At 36.8% G+C, this 19848-nt stretch overlaps 1 protein-coding gene across 11 annotated transcripts in view; it reads right to left on the bottom strand.

Moving 5' to 3' along the window:
- The window catches only part of LCOR (ligand dependent nuclear receptor corepressor), a 129360-nt gene that overhangs the window by 107371 nt on the left and 2141 nt on the right, over positions 1–19848 (bottom strand). The gene's annotated exons all lie outside the window — the stretch shown is intronic.

Genomic DNA, 19848 nt, shown 5'->3' with positions numbered 1-19848 from the left:
CTGCAGGGAGTCATTTCATAGTTCAACAATGAACCAACTATCATGGCAATCCCCTTAAGAGATTCATTCAACAGAAACAAAAACACTTATACAAAAGTGCTTATGGAGTAGCTTTATTTATAGTAACCCCAAACTGGAAACAAAACCCAAATGTCCATCAGCAATGAAACAGATAAAATTTCTAAGTCTATACAATGGAATACCACTTAGCAATAAAAAATGAACTAATAATGTCCGGAATACGCAAATCTACAGAGACACAGTAAATAAGTTAACTGTCTATGGCTAGAGGATTAAAAAGGGGACAAGACAAGGAGTGACTGCTAAATGGGTATGGGTTCTATTCTGTAACTGAATACCATGATACCCCTTGCGGCGACAAAAATGTTCTAAAATCTGAATGTGATAATCGTTACACAAATCGATTATACTAAAAATCACTAACTTGTACACGGTAAACAGGTGAATTATTTGCTACATGAGTTATATATCAATAAATTCCCTTTAAAAAGGAATGAATATAACAACACAGACAAATATCTGCTTAAGCAAAAGAAGCCAGACACAAAAGAATACATAGTGTATGATTCTTTTATATGAAATCTAGGATGCAGGCAAAACTAATTAATGTGATAGAAATCAGTTATGGTGGTGAACAACCAGCCGGAAAAGGACAGGAGTAAACTTTTCAGGAAGTTCTTTATCTTGTTTTGGATGGAGGTCACAGCGGGTATACACAACTGTCAAAACTTAAGAATTGTGCATTTTAATTATATCTTAATTTAAAATGGTGGTTTAAAAAAAATCACTTCTATTTGAACTTGGAAAGAGAAGATGGTAAGACAAGGTTTGGTTTAGTCACTAAGTCGTGTCCGACTCTTTGCAACCCCATGGACTGTAGCTCGCTAGGCTCCTCTATCCATTTGATTCTCCAGGCACGAATACTGGAGTGGGTTGCCATTTCCTTCTCCAGGGGATCTTCCCAACCCAGGAATCGAACCCTGGTCTCCTGCATTGCAGGCAGATTCTTTATCAACTGAGCTATGAACGAAGTGTAGAGACAAGAATACTTGCCAAATAAGTAATGCCTTCAAGCTTCTCTAAGGGAAGTGACTGTCCATTTACAGAAATATTCAGTGCCTCAGTACACAACGTATTTTCTTCCACATCCAGTGCTCCCCCCGCTTTTCACATGTATCAGTTTCCCTAATTTTATTTATTATTTATTTGGTGGGGGTGGGTCTCAGTTTCAGCACACAGGGTCTTCACTGCATCCTATGGGATCTTACCACTGCAGCACACAGGCTCTCGAGCTGTGGTGTACGGACTCAGTAGTGGCGCGCAGGCTTAGTTACCCTGCAGCATGTGGAATCTTAGTTCCCCAAAAGGCATGGAACCTGTGTCCCCTGCATTGCAAGCGGATTCTTAACCACTGCACCACCAAGGAAGGCCCCAGTTTTTCTAATTATAAAAAAAAAAAAAATCAAATATTCTACAACCAAAACTGAGCCTAGTTAATGCATGGGACTGGGGTTCAACTCCTGAGTCAGGAAGATCTGGGGAAGGGAATGGCTACCCCACTCCAGTATTCTTGCCTAGAGAATCCCATGAACAAAGGAGTCTGGTGGACTATAGTCCATGGGGTTGCAAAGAGTTGGATGTGACTGAGCGCCTAAGCACACATACACACAAAAGCACGTTCAATTGTCACCAAGTGGTGAAAAGGAAATATGTTTATATAAATCAGAACCTAACATGGAAACCATGGTCTATTTTCTTTTTGTCTTCTGAAAATACCCTCTGATTCCCTGTCTGAAAGAATTCTCTCAACCTACTACTCTTCTCGTCCTTTCCCCGATTAGTTAACTCATTTGTTTTTCACTTCTTAAAAGTTTCTTGGAAATTCTTCTGAATTTCTATTTCTTCAATCTGTCCACCTCCACGAACACAATTACACATACAGTGAGAACAATGTCTCCTTGCAGAGCTCTTCTCTCACTGGGCAGTTAGTTACAGGTTTCTTATTGATTAACAGCCCTATTTCTGCCAGTAGACGCTAAGTTACAAGTGAACGAGAACAGTCTTCTATGTACACCACTGTATCCCTCCATCAAACATTTTAACAAATTAAAAATGCAATTCAAGGCACATTCACAGATACTAGGAGTTAGGACTTATATCTTTCTGGCAGACACAATACAACTCATAACATGGTCCAAATAAGTCAATTTCTTCAAAAGCAGACCACCTAGAATTATGTGTGGAATATTTACAGATTTTGCTTAACCAGTATCTATTTCCCTTTCTTAGGCAACAGCATCCAAGTTTCTTTTGAAGAGTCAATCTGCTCCTCCTTCAAGCCGTGCTGCTGCTGCTAAGTTGCTTCAGTCGTGTCCGACTCTGTGCAACCCCACAGACGGAAGCCCACCAGGCTCCACCATCCCCAGGATTCTCCAGGCAAGAACACCGGAGTGGGTTGCCATTTCCTTCTCCAATGCATCAAAGTGAAAAGTGAAAGTGAAGTTGCTCAGTCATGTCCGACTCTTCGCGACGCCATGGACTGCAGCCTACCAGGCTCCACAGTCCATGGGACTCTACAGGCAAGAGTACTGGAGTGGGCTGCCACTGCCTTCCCCTTCAAGCCAGTGGGCTGCCACTGCCTTCCGCTTCAAGCCTCTCTCCAAAGTTAGGGATCTGTCACTGGTTGGGTCAGAGAATCACACTCCACGGCACGGGCCTCAGTGACTGGTTCAGGGATAGGCCACATAACACAAGGCTGGCCATGAATCCTTCCATCCTCCCAATTTGGCTAGTGCTATACAGAAAGAGGGAGAAGGAAATGGCAACCCACTCCAGTGTTCTTGCCTGGAGAATCCCAGGGACGGGGGAGCCCAGTGGGCTGCCGTCTCTGGGATCGCACAGAGTCGGACACGACTGAAGTGATTTAGCAGCAGCAGCAGCAACATACAGAAAGAGACAATGTGGATTCTTAAAATTATTTAACTCTAAACTTGCCCATTGATTATCTTTAACATCATAGCTGCCCAAAAAGGAAGCCAAAGAAGAAATGAATGCTTAGAGATGGAGATAAGGAAATATTTCTGATGACATAAGACTTCTGGATCCAGTCATAGCAGAACCTAGCTTTAGCTTTACTCTGTTAACACCCTGTTTATAAACCTACAAAATGACTTTAAAAAAAAAAATGACCTTTTTGACTTTGATTAATTTGAACTGGGTTTCTGAACTTGCAATAGAAACGAGCTCTGATAGTTACTGGCAAAACACTGCCATACAATTGAAAACAAGGCCTCACTTTTTCCAGTTATTTTCTCAAACCTGTCAAACAGACTGGAAGATCCAGTAGACAAAGAAAAGCTTATATTTATGTCCATTCTCTGTCCATCACGCCATCTGCCATGAGGGTTTTAAAATCTAAATGTTATAAACAAATTCATTCATGCTTCTTAAAGTATGACTCTGTGAACTCCTCACAGCAAAATATAAACAATATTAAGGAACTCTCCGGAAAAGGCAATGGCAAGCCACTCCAGTACTATTGCCTAGAAAATCCCATGGATGGAGGAGCCTGGTTGGCTGTAGTCTGTGGGGTCGCTAAGGGTCGGACACAACTGAGCGACTTCACTTTCACTTTTCACTTTCACACATTGGAGAAGGAAATGGCAACCCACTCCAGTGTTCTTGCCTGGAGAATCCCAGGGATGGGGGAGCCTGGTGGGCTGCCGTCAGTGGGGTCGCACAGAGTCGAACACGACTGAAGTGACTTAGCAGCAGCAAGGAACTCTCAGAGTTATAAAAACCTAAGTATCGATATTTAAAAATAAAGCATTCACAAAATCTTTTCTATCCAAAGACACGCCACATGTCCACCATCACTATATGCTGACCAGAGTGGAACAAAGTCATACTGAAATATCACTTTCTTGCACATCACCACTTCGAGAACATTCTTAATAATCCTGCCTTTTAATATGGCTATCATTGTTCATGATTCATTTGTTTCTATCTCGAGCAAAATGTGTCACACACACACACACATTATTGAAAAAAAAAAAAGTTTCTGGGCTTTTTTGAAAAAAACAAGTATTTTATACTCTAAATACTCTTCTTATTCTACCTGAGGCACACCTCCAACTTTTACCCATTTGTCTCTGGAAAATGCCCAGCCCTTTCCTATTTCTTTTGCTGATACTTCAGAACACTCAAAGTAATACATACATTCTGAATACAAAGGAAAAGATTACATTTTGAAGTGAAACAAGACAAAATATAGAAATGTTTCACCTGTTGGGTTGTACTTGTGTTGCCACAAAATTCACATGCACAGAAAATTAGTCTCTAGTAGCTAGTAATAAAGTGGTTCTTGACCCACCCAACTACCCTTAAAAATCACTGTTAAAGCTATTGAAGGTACCATAAATTGTGTTCAAAATGTCTGCACTCCTTCTTTCTCATACTAATTTTGTTTTTCCTTGAATAATTCGAGTCACTTAAATAGAACACTATTTCCTACTCAATTTCATTGTATTAATTCAAAGTACAGTTTTCTACCTTTCCACAAATATTTACTGGGCATCCACTATGTGCCAGTCACTTGCCAAGTACTTAAAATACAAAGAAAAATGTGACATGGTTGCTGACTTCAAGAGTTTTGCAAGCCAGAAGCAGCAGAATTAGAGAAAGAAAGATAAGAAGGTAAATAAAGTAGTACAATGTTTGCACACTAAAAAATGAGTGACCTGTATTTTGTGGTCAGAGGACTTGAGAAATCAGAGAGCAGGGACTGGGCAGCATATACAGAGAAAGGTTAAGTAGATTGGGATAATTAATAAGGGTCTTACAAGCTCCTTATAGTAACTTTATTCTAAATGCCTGTGGTTTTTCAACTCCAGTGAGTACAAGAAGACTCACTTGAGATACCTGTTAAAACTAGATTCCTATGCCCCATCTAAGAAGACTATGATTCAGCAAATCTGAGGCAGGACTCCACATTTTCAAATTTTATAGGTATCTCATTCTAAGTCAATATTTTGAAACAAAGCTTTAGATAGGCATTTGTCTCAAGTTTCCCAAGTAGTCCTAGGAGTGAAGAGAATGTTGGGGAAATGCTCACATTCACAGCCTCAAACTTCATTGCTCTGTAGGCCACTTGATCATTAGCTGAGTGAGAAACCAGAGTCCACAGGGGCTAAAGGAGAACCATGGCGGTTAAACAACAGAAACCAACCGAGAATACACAAAGAAGTTCCCAGGGCTGAGAGTCCAGCTGAGGCTGGACAGCGTAAATCTGTAGTAGCATCAATCTGCACAGCTGTTTTTCCACTTGTAAAATTAAAATAATACCCACCTATTGAAGTTATTATGAAGATTAAAGTACATGTGATAACAAGATGTAAAAACATGCAGGGATTATGGTATATTGGAATTCAAGATCTCAAAATTTTCAGATAATGTACAGATGGTGTTGGAAACAGATGTCTGTTCTTTTTATTTCAAGAATATATTACTTAAGTCCTTCAGTCTGCTTCACTCATGTTTGTGGGCTGACCTGGTATCATGAACCAATAATTATAATGCTGTTTCTTAGTGAAAAATGCAAAATAGAAATAGCCAACAATGCAAAATAAAATGAACTCTTTAACACCCAGATGGGTACTCTATATTAATACTGTACTTGGTACTCAAGGTTACTGAAGAATTCACTAAGAAAGAACGAAAGGAGTGAATGCCTTATAGTAGTGAGTCTATTTTCTCAACTTACTAAATCCTCCCCATGCTAGATTTTATGTTTCTTTCTATACAGTATCTTCTCAGTCAAATCATCCCTCCCCATTTCCATAGGGCCAGAGAATCTAGCTTTTAATTTGCTTACTCATAGCAAGCTACTAATGTGCTGTTCCCCTTAGAAAAATATAGTGTTTCTAGAACTTAAAAAAAAAAGTTACTTTAGTAAGGACTTCTGGCTGTAAGTGATAAAAACCCAAACTAAATAGGTCTGAGCAAAAAAGGATAGTTATTGAATCTCAAGTAGGGTTTTTAGGACTCCTTTCATGAACAGCTGAATCCAAATGCAAAGATATTTTTCTCTCCCCATCCATTGCTGTGCCTGTCTTGCACAGAAACACACCACTTCACTTGCATGCAGGATATCCCCTCATGGTAGCTGCTTCCTGCTCATAGGCTAGTAGCTTAGCTACCCCAGAGAAAAAGAGATCTTTCCCAAGAATGCCACCAGCCAGTCTCAAGGCTAATCCCCACTCAATGTGACCTAGCCAGGCATAAGTCACAGAAGTGAGTGAGTCAGATTCATCCAAACCTCACTGAACTCAAAAATATTTGTTAGAAGTGGCTCCCTAAGGTAAGCCAAGGTACTGCTGCCAAAAAAGAAAGGAAAAGATTCTGAGAGGACAAAAACATGATATGCAGTACAGAATACTTGATAAAACAAATACATCCTTATTCACCAAAATAAGGGAGAAAAAACTTAGGGGGAAAACTAAAAATCTAATTCACATGTTATCTAAAACCCTATAGGCTCTGAAGTCTCACACTCCCAGATTCAAATTACCAGTTCCATCACATTTATTATCTAATCATTCTAAATCTGTTTTCCATGGTTAAAATAAAAAAGCTACTATCACACTATCTGCAGGTTGACTGTACAGATTAAATGAATGTTAAGTACATAATGTGTGCTTGATGAATATCTACTGTCATGAACACTTACATGAAAAAGTGAAACTGACGTTTCCTAAGGTAGATTGCCAATGGATCCAATTATTCATCCCTTCACATATCTAGGCCCTATGCTATGTAAGTTTATAATTCTCTCCTCCCATCTCCCTAGGCTCAATCACGTGATCTGTTTTAGTCCATGAATATACTAGCAGAAAGTACACAACCAGGGGCTTTAAAAATGGCTTCATTATTTCTGCCTGCTTTGTGTACTTCTGCCATGCCACAACAGACCCAAAGTGGCCTGCTAAAGACTAACAAGAAAGGTAAACAGTCTAGTTACTGTTGTCATCCTAATTTATGTCAACCTACATCAGTCAGCTCATCCCCAGACATGAAGCAAATTCAGTCAAGCTACCTAGACAATCCAGAGTTGATTGTATGAAAAAAGAAGCTAAAATATGTATTTAAAAAAAACAACTTTAATGAATCAGAGATAAGTAATCTACCTGGAGAAAAGCTAAAATTAATGGTCATATTCACTGAACTGGGAAGAAGAATATATGTATACAGGGAGAACTTCAACAAAGAGATGAAAAATATAAGCATAGCAAATAGAAGTCATAGAGCTGAAAAACATAATAACGGAAGTGAAAAATATACTGCTGCTGCTGCTGCTGCTAAGTCGCTTCAGTCGTGTCCGACTCTGTGCGACCCCACAGTTGGAAGCCCAGCAGGCTCCCCCGTCCCTGGGATTCTCCAGGCAAGAACACTGGAGTGGGTTGCCATTTTAGAAGAGTTCAAAAGCACACTAAATGAAGCAGAATAAAAGATCAGTTAACTCGAAGATAAGATAGTGGAATTCACCCAATCAGAGCAGCAAAAAGAATTAAAAAAAGTGAAAATAGCTTAAAGATTTTATGGGACAGCATCAAATGGACCAATATTCACATCATACAGATCCCAGAAAAAGAATAGAGATGGGTAAAAGCCTTATTTGAAAAAAATAAAGGCTGAAAACATCCTCAACAGGGAAGGAAACAAACATCCAGATGTAGAAAGGCCAGAGACTTCCAAGCAAGGAGTCCAAAAAGACCCACACCAAGACACATTATAACTAAAATGCCAAGTGAGAGACTATTAAAAGCAGCAAGATAAAAACAACTTGTTACATATAAGGAAACCTCGATAAGCCTATCAGCAGATGTTTCAGCAAATCTTTGCAAGTCAGAAGGGAGTGGAACAATATATTCGAAGTGCTAAAAGAAAGAAACTTCTAATTAATAATACTCTACCCAGAAAAGTTATTATTCAGAGTCAAGGAGAGACAAAGAATGTTCCAGACAAGCAAAAGTTAAATTCTTCATCACCACTAAACTGTCCTTACAAGAAATGTTAAAGGGACTTCTTTAAGCTGAAAAGAAAGGCTGCTAATTAGTAATAAGAACACACATGAAACAATAAGCCTCCCTGAAAAAGTAAATACACATTAGAAATAGTAGTGGAATTACAAAGCTATCAAGAAGGCTGGAAAAAAAAAAAAAACACTAAGATTACAATAATTGGCTACAAAAGCAGTTTCAAGAGGGAGGTTCACAGCAATAAATGCCAACACCAAAAAACAAAACTCTCACAACATCCAACTTGACATGCAAGGAACTAGGAAAAGAACAAAGCTCAAAACAAAGCAGAAGAAAGGAAATAAAGAGATTACAGCAGAAATAAGTTAAATACAGACTAAAAAGACAACAAAAAAGATCAATGAAACCAACAGGTGGATCAAAAGGTAATCTTTCATGACAAACCTCTAGCTAGACACACCAAAAGAGAGGACTCAAATAAATAAAATCAGAAATCAAAGAGGAGATATTACAACTAATACTACAGAACCACAAAGGATTCTAAGAGACTACTATGAACAATTATATACCAACAAATTGGACAACCTATAAAAGACAAATAAATTCCAAGAAAAGTGTAACCTACCAACACTGAAACCATGATGAAAAATAAAATCTGCAGACTGGATACTACAAGGAAACTGAATCAGTAAAAAAAAAAAAAAAACCTTCAGCAAACAAAAGTTTAGGACCAGACACCTTCACAAGTGAATTCTACCAAACATTCAAACAACACGTAAAAATCCTTCTGAAATGTCAAAAACAGAAGAGGAGGGAACTCTGCCAAACTCATCTTGTAAAACTAGTATATTCTGATACCAAAAGCAAACAAGAACTCCACAAGGAAAGAAATTATAGGCCAATATTTCTGATGAACAAAGACGCAAAAATCCTCAATGAAATGTCAGCATGAATTCAACAATACATTAAAGTACAACGATATATAAAAATACACACCATGATCAAGTGGGGTTTATTCCAGGGATACAAAGATGGTTCTTCATTTACCAGTTAGTTAATGTGATACAATTGATGCTTTTGAACTGTGGTGTTGGAGAAGACTCTTGAGAGTCCCTTGGACTGCAAGGAGATCCAACCAGTCCATTCTAAAGGAGATCAATCCTGGGTGTTCATTGGGAGGACTGATGCTAAAGTTGAAACTGCAATACTTTAGCCACCTCATGCGATGAGCTGACTCACTGGAAAAGACTCTGATGCTGGGAAAGGTTGGGGGCAGGAGGTGAAGGGGACTACAGAGAATGAGATGGCTGGATGGCATCACCAACTCTATGGACATGAGTTTGAGTGAACCCCGGGAGTTGGTGATGGACAGGGAGGCCTGGCATGCTGTGATTCATGGGGTCGCAGAGAGTTGGACACGACTTAGCAACTGAACTGACTGAACTGATCATCTCAACAAATGCAGAAAAAATCATCTGACAAAATCCAACATCCATTTATGATAAAAACCAAAAACTTCAACATAAAAGAGACCATATACGACAAACCCAAAGGTAACATCATAACACGGGAAAAGTGAAAGCTTCTAAGATCAGAAACAAGACAAGGATGCCCACTCTCTTCTCTTTTATTCAACACAGGAAGTCCTAGTTAGAGAAATTAGGCAAGAAAAAGCAATAAAAGGCATCCAAATGGCAAAGGAGGAAGTAAAACTGTCACCATTTGCAGATGACATGATACTGAAAACCCTAAAGACTCCTATCAAAAGACTGTTAGAATAAACAAATTCAGTAAAGTTGTAGGATACAAAATCAATACACAAAAATTTGCTGTTTCTATACACTACTAATAAACTCTATGGAAGAGAAATTAGCAATAGACAGATTCAATGCAATCCCTTTTAAAGGTTCCAATAGTATTTTTCATAGGCATAAAACAAACAATCCTAAATTTGAATCAAAAAAGACCCTGAAGAGCCAAAGCAATCTTGAGCAACAACAAAGCTGGAGGCATCACATTTCCTGATTTCTAGTTACAGTACAAAGCTAGAGCAATTAAAACAGTACGGTATTGGCATAAAAGTGGAAACATATATTAACAGATGGGAGAAAATATTTGCAAATGGTGTATCTGATAAGAGCTAATATGCAAAATTTATAAGGAACTCATACAACTCAAAAGCAAAAAACCCAACAACAAATCTCCACAATTTGATTAAACAATGGGCAGAAGATATAAATAGACATCTTTCCAAACGAGACATTACAGATGGCCAGCTGGACATCAAAAGATGTTCTATTCCATTAAGCATCAGGGAAATGCAAATCTAAATCACAGTAAGATAGCACCCCACATCTGTTAGAAGGGCTATTAGCAAAAAGACAAGAAATAACAGACATCAGTAAAGATGTAAAAAAAAAAAAAAAAAGGAACCCTTCTGTACTACTGCTAAGCAAGTAAACTGGTGCAGCCACTGTGAAAAACAGTATGAAGGTTCCTCAAAAAATTTAAAAAGAGAATTACCATATGATCCAGAAATTCCACTTCTGGGTATTTTCCAAAGAAAATAAAAATGCTAATTCAAAAAGATGTATGTCAGAAATTCCCTGGCATTCCAACGAGTAAGACTCTGTGCTTTCACTGCTGAGGACCCAGGTTTGATCCCTGGTCAGGGAACTAAGATCCCACAGCCACACAAAAAGGCAAAAAAACTATATGCACCCCGGTTCACTGCAACATTATTTACAATTCTCAAGATATGGAAAGAGACTAAGTGTCCACTGATATATGAATGAATTAAAAAAAAACACCTGTGTGAGCGTGTGTATACATACACACACACAGAAATATTGTTTAGTTATAAAAAAGAATGAAATCTTGGACTTCCCTGGTGGTACAGTACATAAGAATTCACCAGCCAATGCAGGGGACACAGGTTTGAGCCCTGATTCAGGAAAGTTCCACACGCTGTGGAGCAACCATACCCATGTGCCACAACTACTGAACCTGTGCTCTCGAGCCCATGAGCTGCAACTATTGAAGCTTCGAGCCACAACTACTGAAGCCTGCATGCCCTAGAGTTTGCGCTCCACAGTAAGGGAAGCCACCGCAATGAGAAGCCCATGCCCCTCACTAGAGAGTAGACTCTGCTCTCCACAGCTCGAGAAAGCCCATGTGCAACGAAGACTTGGTGCAACCAAAAATCAATTATTATAATAATAATAAAAAGAATGAAATCTTGCCATTTGTGAAAACATGGATGGACTCATGGCATCATGCTACATGAAATAAGTCAGAGAAAGAAAAATACCCTATAAGCTCTGTTAGATTTGAAATAATTAAACAAACAAGCAGACAATTAACCAAGCTCACAGAGAGAAAAGATTGGTGACTGTGAAGAGTGGGGGTGGAGTAAGGGGTAGGGTGGTGGGTGAGAGAAACAGGCAAAGTCTTAAAAAAAAAACAGAATAAACAAAAGAAAATTCATTTACATTATTTTATATGAAATGCAGATTATAGCTATTATGAGCAAAATGAAGCCAAGTTTCTCTACCTTGTGTTTAGCTAATATTTTTAGTGAGAAAAGTTAGCAATATTATTTTGCATGAGTTTGAGGAGCTATTGCCCATTCCTTACACATCTTGCTTTGCCCTTAAAGATAAACAGTACAAAGACAAACATCTTTGAGTACATTATTTACCATTTTATAAGACAAACAGCTTTGAGTACATAATTTAGCTTAGCTCTCTTACCCTGCTATACACAATATGAATATTCTATTTCCTAATGGATTTCATGTCAACTGTCTCAAAACTATTCAACAGTAAAAATCAACACAGTAATTTTTCTTAAAATACTATAACTAGGCTCTCCAAGACCTTCTCATTTTACAAATAAGGAAACCAAGATACAGAGAGACTAAGTGATGCATTTGCTTAAAAATCATACCGTTGTAGTCATACTTACGCAAGAACCCAGTACTCCTGCCATGAAGTTTTACCCACTCCATTCCACTGACCAAGATGCAACTACCGCTTAACCTAATACAATATTTTATGTTTTTTTAACTTAGGAAAAAAACACGTAGAAGCTCTCTTAGTTGGCAAAAACCAAAAATTGAGAATGTTTTTGCTATTCTACCCTGGAGGATACACCAATAGATGTAATAATGTTAATGACAGACGTTACTACCATTACAGAGAAATTGTAAATATGCAAACGTTTTGGAGAGACCAAACACAGTGCAACTTAAAATCCAGAGAGATCACTGCTCTCTATTACAAAAAAATATTTAAAAGAAATTAAACTGTATTATTTTCAGAATATATCCTAAGAGCAAATTTTATGGATCAGAAAATTTTAAGGTCATCTATTATTTATTAAGCAAAGACAAAGCTCTTTGCCTCCTTCTCAATAGTCGCAACCTTCCTACACAGTGTTTACTACAGGAATAAACTGAAATTTCTCTCTACATCTCATAGCTGGTAAAGTGTGAAGAAAAATTTGTATCCAAGTCTGCCTGACTCTGACTCAAAGCCATGTTTTAGTATTGCTTTAATATATGTTTCCAAAATGGGCCTGTTATTATTATATCCAAGTATTTTCAAAATGGGCCTGTGAATGTGGTTAACAGTTGGAGAACTGAGAGGAATTAAACTTCTGAATGCAGAGCACATTTAATTATCTCTTCCATCTATCAAGACACAATCTTTAAAGGGTTAGCTAGATATGGGTAATATTTGAAATGCATTTAAATTCATGCCAAAAGTTATTTTTTAACATCATGTGTATTATTAAAAAGTTTAAATAGTCTTCATATAACCTGGTGTAAAACATAAATAAAATTTAAGTCCTTAGGAAAAGGAAAAGAAAAATAGCAAAAATTGGGTCATGAACATCTCTGGTTCCTTGTCTTTGCCACAATATCAGCTTACTTTTTACAAGTGCTATTATATCAGAATTCTCCATTAATTTACATTCTCTTGCTTTTAAAAAATCAAAATCTAAGGATAATGCAATCTTCTTAGTAGTTTAACAATCTTGTTCAAGTTGGACTGTCATTTATGTGGGCTAAGCAGTTTAGAAAAATTAAATCCCACACAGGTTTACAGCTTCTGATAATTCCTACTTATTCTCATTTAATGTGGAAAATTCTAGTTGCTCTTATCTTTATTTATGAATTCACCCTTGTCTATCACCAATAAAGTATAACAATCTTTGATTTGTATATGTTATATAAAAATTAAACAGAAATTCTTTGTCTAAGGAGAAAGGGGTCAAAGGGAACTGTTATCTTTTAGATAAGAATGTATGTACATTGGTAGCCATAAGCCATGGGTCTTAAAACGACTATCAAGAGGCTATAAGGCTCTGACTCTCTCTATATCTCTATTTTAACATGCCAAAATCTATTTCAGAAAGTACTGCACAATAAAAAGCTATCCATAAAAAAATATGCATATACGCATAAATATTGATTGTACAAGACTGACATTGAACACAGCCCTACCACTTTAATCATACCTGCTTTTCTTTTAGAAAAGGTATACAGCAAAATTTTAGTAACTCTAAAAAAACTGTTACAAAACTAATTCATATTATCTCATTGTTTTCACCCTGATGTATTCTCTGTTCAGAATAAAAACACAATCTAGATAGGATATCTAACATATTAGGTGTTATAAAAATATCGCTAAAGATAAATGTAAGGTTTCCAATAGGTAAACAATAAGGAAAATTTTAACACACTGATCACTGAACACAGGGCATGTATTAACTACACCATTTTTAAAGATATATTAATTACGTTAAACACTCATGGAAAAAATCACCAGCTTAAAGGTTTTTTGACTATTTCCAATGATCTATGGACTTCTTAGCCCACCCTAATCAAAGTATCATTTTATAGTGATCAAATAAGTTAAATCAATGCCCATTTATAAAAGATAAACTGTCAGCTTCCTTACTAGCTGAATGAAAATTCACTTAACACATATGACAAGATTAATAAGTATTTGTATCATTAATCATGCAATTAAAAAGTCGCATTTCAATATGGGCACATATTCACAAACATTTAAGTTCCTCTTGCTTTTTATTCTTAGTAAAGGCAAGGAGCTTTTCATTTTATTTTGATGGGAATTTCTCTCATTTACCTTTGTCATATAGTCTAAGATAGGTGATGCTTGAATTACCAAAATAGTGTACATTTAAAAACCTGTCAAATTGCTCCTTCTTCGTCTCAGCAATTATCTACTACTCAGCAACTTCCCCTTCTATCACACATTCTGAAACACTTACTGCCAAGTACCAAGTCTAAGCCACACAGTCAAAAAGTTAGAACTGAAGCAGCATTTGACTAAAATCTAAGAATTCTGAATCTTGACCTCAATTGTCCTTACCCCGTTCACCACTCTGTCCCCATGTGAGGTCTGTGGGAAGGATATGAACAGAAGTAAAGGCCAAGTACCCACACCCTGTTAATATGTTTTCGTTACAAACTTCAAATTGCCCTGTGAACTAAGCTGGTCCATGTGGAAGGCTCACCGAGCTTAAGACTGGGGATCACCTGGATATCCTTTGTTGTCTTTCCTCTTCTAAGCCTACATGAATTATGTTGTAACATGAAATAACATTTTTTACAGTGAATTCACATTTTCAGATGTGGGATTTTCTTTTACCAAGCAAGACACAACCTGTGGACCCTTTAAAATTAGTTGTTCTTCCCCTTTATATTGGGAGTTTAGGAGAGGGAAAACATGACTGTACCCTTTGGAAATCTGTAAAAAGTCAACTAATAAAAGTATATAATAATCACTTATTAATAATGATAAAATAAACCAATCACAAAACCAAACCATAGTCAACAGACTATCCTAATATTGAGACTGAAAATGCTCATCATACAGCAGTCTTTCCAATAATAATTCTCATGGGAAATAATATTGGCGTTCACATCTTCTAACCCAAAAAGTCAGTCATGATGTTTACCACCATTAACAGGGATAGAAAACTACTATATAATTTCATACAGCAATTGAAGCAAATTAAGTTAAAAATTTTGCCTATGAAAAAGTTCAGTGTTTTACTTTTACCTGAGAAGTTAGGTAACTATTTCAAAAATTAAAATATCATAAAATTATTTCTGTGGATAAGAGGGAAGCATTTACGCCAAGAGAAATCCCCCTTATTACTTGAAAGTTATTACTCAGTGTTTCCCAACTGACCAAGTTTTTTAATGCCCATCTTTAGCACTTTAAGTTTCTAAATTAAGACAATAATATAAACTAGAAGTTTTCTAAAAATATATATAAAATGTGCGAGGCAGATATAAGACGGTAACACTATGAACATTGTTTATCATTCTGATTAAGTTCAAAGTGTTTTCTAAATTCTCTTTCGATTTCTTTGACCATGGGTTATTTAGAAGTATATTATTTTGTTTTCAAAAATTAGACCTTTCTGTTGTTGATTTCCAACTTAACTCTATAGTAGAGAACATGTTGTATGATTTCAGCCCTTTAAATTTATTGAGACTTGTTTTAGGGCCCAGAATATGATAGTCTCAGTAAATGTTCAGTGCGCTCCTGAGAAGAAGGTATATTCTGAAGTTGGGATGGATGGAGTCAAACAGTTTCATAGTGTTGCTGACGTCTGCTAAATTTTCGCTTATTTTCTATTTACTTGATTATATGAAATTAGATAGTAGCAAGCTTCCCTGGTGGCTAAAATGGTAAAGAATCTGCCTGCAATCCAAGAGACCTGGGTTTGATCCCTGAGCTGAAAAGATCCCGAAGAGAGGGGAATGGCAAGCCACTTCAGTACTCTTGCCTGGAAAACTCCACGGACAGAGGAGCCTGGCGGGCTACAGTCCATGCGATAGCAAAGAGCTAGACACAACTGAGCAACTAAACAAGGATCTGAGCAGACATTTCTCCAAAGAAAATATACAAATGGCTAACAAGCACATGAAAAGACATTCAACATCAACTGTCATTCAGTTCAGTTCAGTTGCTCAGTCGTGTCCGACTCTTTGCGACCCCATGAACCACAGCACGCCAGGCCTCCCTGTCCATCACCAACTCCCGGAGTTCACTCAAACTTATGTCCGTCGAGTCGGTGATGCCATCCAGCCATCTCATTCTCTGTCGTCCCCGTCTCCTCCCACCCCCAATCCCTCCCAGCATCAGAGTCTTTTCCAGTGAGTCAACTCGTCGCATGAGGTGGCCAAAGTATTGGAGTTTCAGCTTTAGCATCAGTCCTTCCAATGAACACCCAGGATTGATCTCCTTTAGAATGGGGAAACACAAATCAAAACCACAAATAGATACCACTGCACACCTACCCACTAGGATGACAATAACCAAAAAGACAGTAACAAATGTTGGCAAGATTACGGAGAAACTGAAATCATCCTACTTTGCTGATGGGAATGTAAAATACTTCAGTTGCTTAAGAAAAGTTTGGCACTTCCTCAAAGTTACAACAGTTACGTATATGACCCAGCAAGTTCACTCTGAAGTACATACTGAAAAGAAATGAAAACAAATGTCCACAAAAATGTTGCTAACGTTCACAGCAGCTTATTCACAAAAGGTAAAGAGTAGAAACAACTGTCTCACAACTAATGGATATACAAAATACAGTATGTACATACAATGCAATAATATTTAACTGTAAAAAGCAATGAAGTGCTGATATATGCTACTACACGGATGCATTCTAAAAACAAGAAGCCAGACACAAAAAGGCCACACACTATTATATTACATTTATATGAATTGTCTAGAATAGGCAAATAGATTGCCAAGGACTGGATCATAGTAGAAATGCGAAATGACTTCTAACCAGTATAGAGTTTCAGTTTCTTTTTTTGGCTATGAAAGTATTAAGACAATTAAATAGTAATATGTACACAACCTTCTCAAAAAACTAAAAACCACTGACCTGTATACATTAAGAGTGAATTTTTACAGTACGTAAGTTATATCTCAATTTTAAAAAAAGAAAAAAAATTAAATTCAGGGTATGGACCACTGGACTTGGGATACTTCCTGCAAACAAGAGACAGTCAATAAAGTTAGCAAATGGTTCACACTGGGATTATCCCAGAAACAATGTGCAAGTGTAAGAAACATGAAAAAGATTTTTTAAAGTATTTGCAAATGAAGTAAAGATAATTTGGCGGGTAGTGACTAACAAGTCTTTAACTTGAAACGACAAAAAGTAACAGCTTTGTTTATTCACATCTACCCAATACCCAGATTCCATTAAGCACAAGGGTGGACACAAAGGAAATAAGAATCAAAAGAGAAGTTCAGAAGCACACCAAAGTCTCTCTGCTGAGCGTTCTGAGCCAGTGTGCAAAGCAGAGGAAAAAACAATCTCATTATTTTATATATACCTTTATTTGCTACAGAAAATATTCTTTTATTGTTTCCAAGTACCAAATACAACCTCTACAGGATGAAAATTTGCCAATACTAAGTGTACTTTAAGAATGAATATGCCATTGATTTTAGGGAAAGCCAAAAATGACTTTTGTGCAAAGTACAGCTTCCAAATGAGTGCACTTACTTAGAAAAGACACTGCTGTGAATGACAATATTGTCTCTGCCAAGCTGAGTTAAAAAACAACTATTATTATTGTAGAGTTTTACAATGGAATCCTTAAATAAAGGAAACAATCCTCCCCTGAGCTAAGGAGAGAGGTGTGTTGCACACTCCAACTAGCCTATCAAAGAGACCACTTTTTAACCTGTACTAGAAAATCCAACAATTTATCTCTGCAAACCGATAACCTATACACCCCCTACATGAAACACAGACTGAAGTTTAAACAGATAACTCATTCCAGTCCTTTTATATTTCTGTTTGTTTCACATGACAGGAATGCCTTTTCTATTTTCATAAAAATGAAGCAAAAATCCACCACCTTCTTCATGACACCTTCCTTCATCATCTCAGGCAATTTTTTTCACTTCTAAATGACCCCAGAACTTGCTTGCATCTATCCTATGGCACATTTTGCCTTGCACTGGATACACTATATTTTTTCTAATGAATAAATAGTTCTTCAAGGTTAAGGCAACTTCCCCAATATCTCTGTTTCCTCACAGTGTCTAATATACAAGACATATGCTTAATAAATATTTAAATAAAGTTTGAACTCAATTAACTGCCTTTTGCTCCTAAAAACAGCACTAGTACAAGTAGCTAAGCATTTAGGCAAGCACTCAGAAGTGGCAAGTCCCCACAGACATTAAATACCTAATTTTTACTCTAGAAGAGATTCCATGCCATTCTGTGTAACTCCATAAGGCTAAAAAAAATGGCATTATTCAGATGCTGCCTATAACTGCTCCAGCTATAAGCATATTTGAGGCAATCGGAGGCAATTTAAAATAACTCTCTGTTAAGTCAGAGACTCATCCAGCTATCCTTTTTCCTGCAAGCTAGAGCTAAGCTGAAATCATCACAACTTTCCCTAGATTGGGAAGAGTTTTTTGAGAATATAGCAAGGATGAGGAGCAGCCAAGCAATAAGTTACATCATATCATGCAGCAGACAGCAGAGAGAACCTCGACCTTCCCAGAATGGAAGCTCATTCTAGTCCCTGAGGACTCAATAATCAACTGGCTACCAAATATCCATCTTGATCATCATCACTGTCTGAACCTGCTAACTCCAATTCAACTAAAACTTAATAACGGAAACACCAACACCTCCACTTCCACCTCCATAGTCGTGACCCTCACCTCTTTCCAAAAAAAAAGCGGGGAGTATTAAATTTTGGAAATGAGTGAGAATTCACTTGTAATCCAAAGACTGCTATAAATTAAATATCATTTAGAAAGCAATGACCCTAAAGTATTAAGATAACCAGTCAAGAGAATCAAATAGAGGATTAACTGTTCAGAACCAATCCCATTAAAATAAAAGAGGAATTATTACATTTGCCAGTGACAGAGTTGCCTTTGGGATTGTATATAAATAAGGATCATTGCCACCTCTCTTGTATGTAGAAAGTTAACACTACAATTTACTAGAACTGTCTTCTTAAAGAACAAAATTACATACAATAAAAGAAAATATGAGACCCAACTGATTTTAATTGGGAGACTATCAACTATGCATTACTCCTCAGATTAAAATACTGATCTGCACTCTGAACTCTATAATCTCCTGAACTTTACTACCTTGAAAGTGGAGATTTAGAGTTAAAAAATGCTTTTCAGGAAAACTGATAACCAGATTAAAATCCTCCCTCAAAAAATGAATCTAAAATTTGATATTCAACTCAGGTATTTACAGAAGGATTTTATTAGGGAGAAAAACAAAAACTAAAAACACTTTGTCAAGCAGCAGTAACTCACCACTAACACTAAGCAATGACTGACTAAAATAAAATGGGGGGGGCTGAAGCATGAGGGAAGAACTCTAAGCAAACAATAAGATAAACAACCATCTAAACCAAAGCAACAGTAATTTAAGAAATCTACAGGGTTATAATTATCAATTTCATAATCTTTTAAAAACTAAAAAGTCTTTCTGAAAAAAAATCATTAAAAAAGTGAAAGAAATAAAACAACTAAAAATTCTTCAAAATAATATCAGGATTCTGTATTAACTCACAATTCTGAAAACTCATTAATTTCATGTTTCTCAAAACCTCTACATGCCTTATCAGGTCTCTCATATGACAGTTACAAATAATACATAATTTTAAAAGTGCTAAAGCTGATGTTACATTTTAGGAAATATAACATAGATTTCAAAGAATAAAACCAGC

This window comes from Moschus berezovskii, chromosome 12, assembly GCF_049115385.1.
Source record: "Moschus berezovskii isolate FMDL1 chromosome 12, NW_MosBer_1.0, whole genome shotgun sequence".
NCBI classification, from domain to species: Eukaryota; Metazoa; Chordata; class Mammalia; order Artiodactyla; family Moschidae; genus Moschus; species Moschus berezovskii.
Note: the sequence above shows the minus strand (reverse complement) of the source record. Positions and strands in the feature narration are given on the sequence as shown.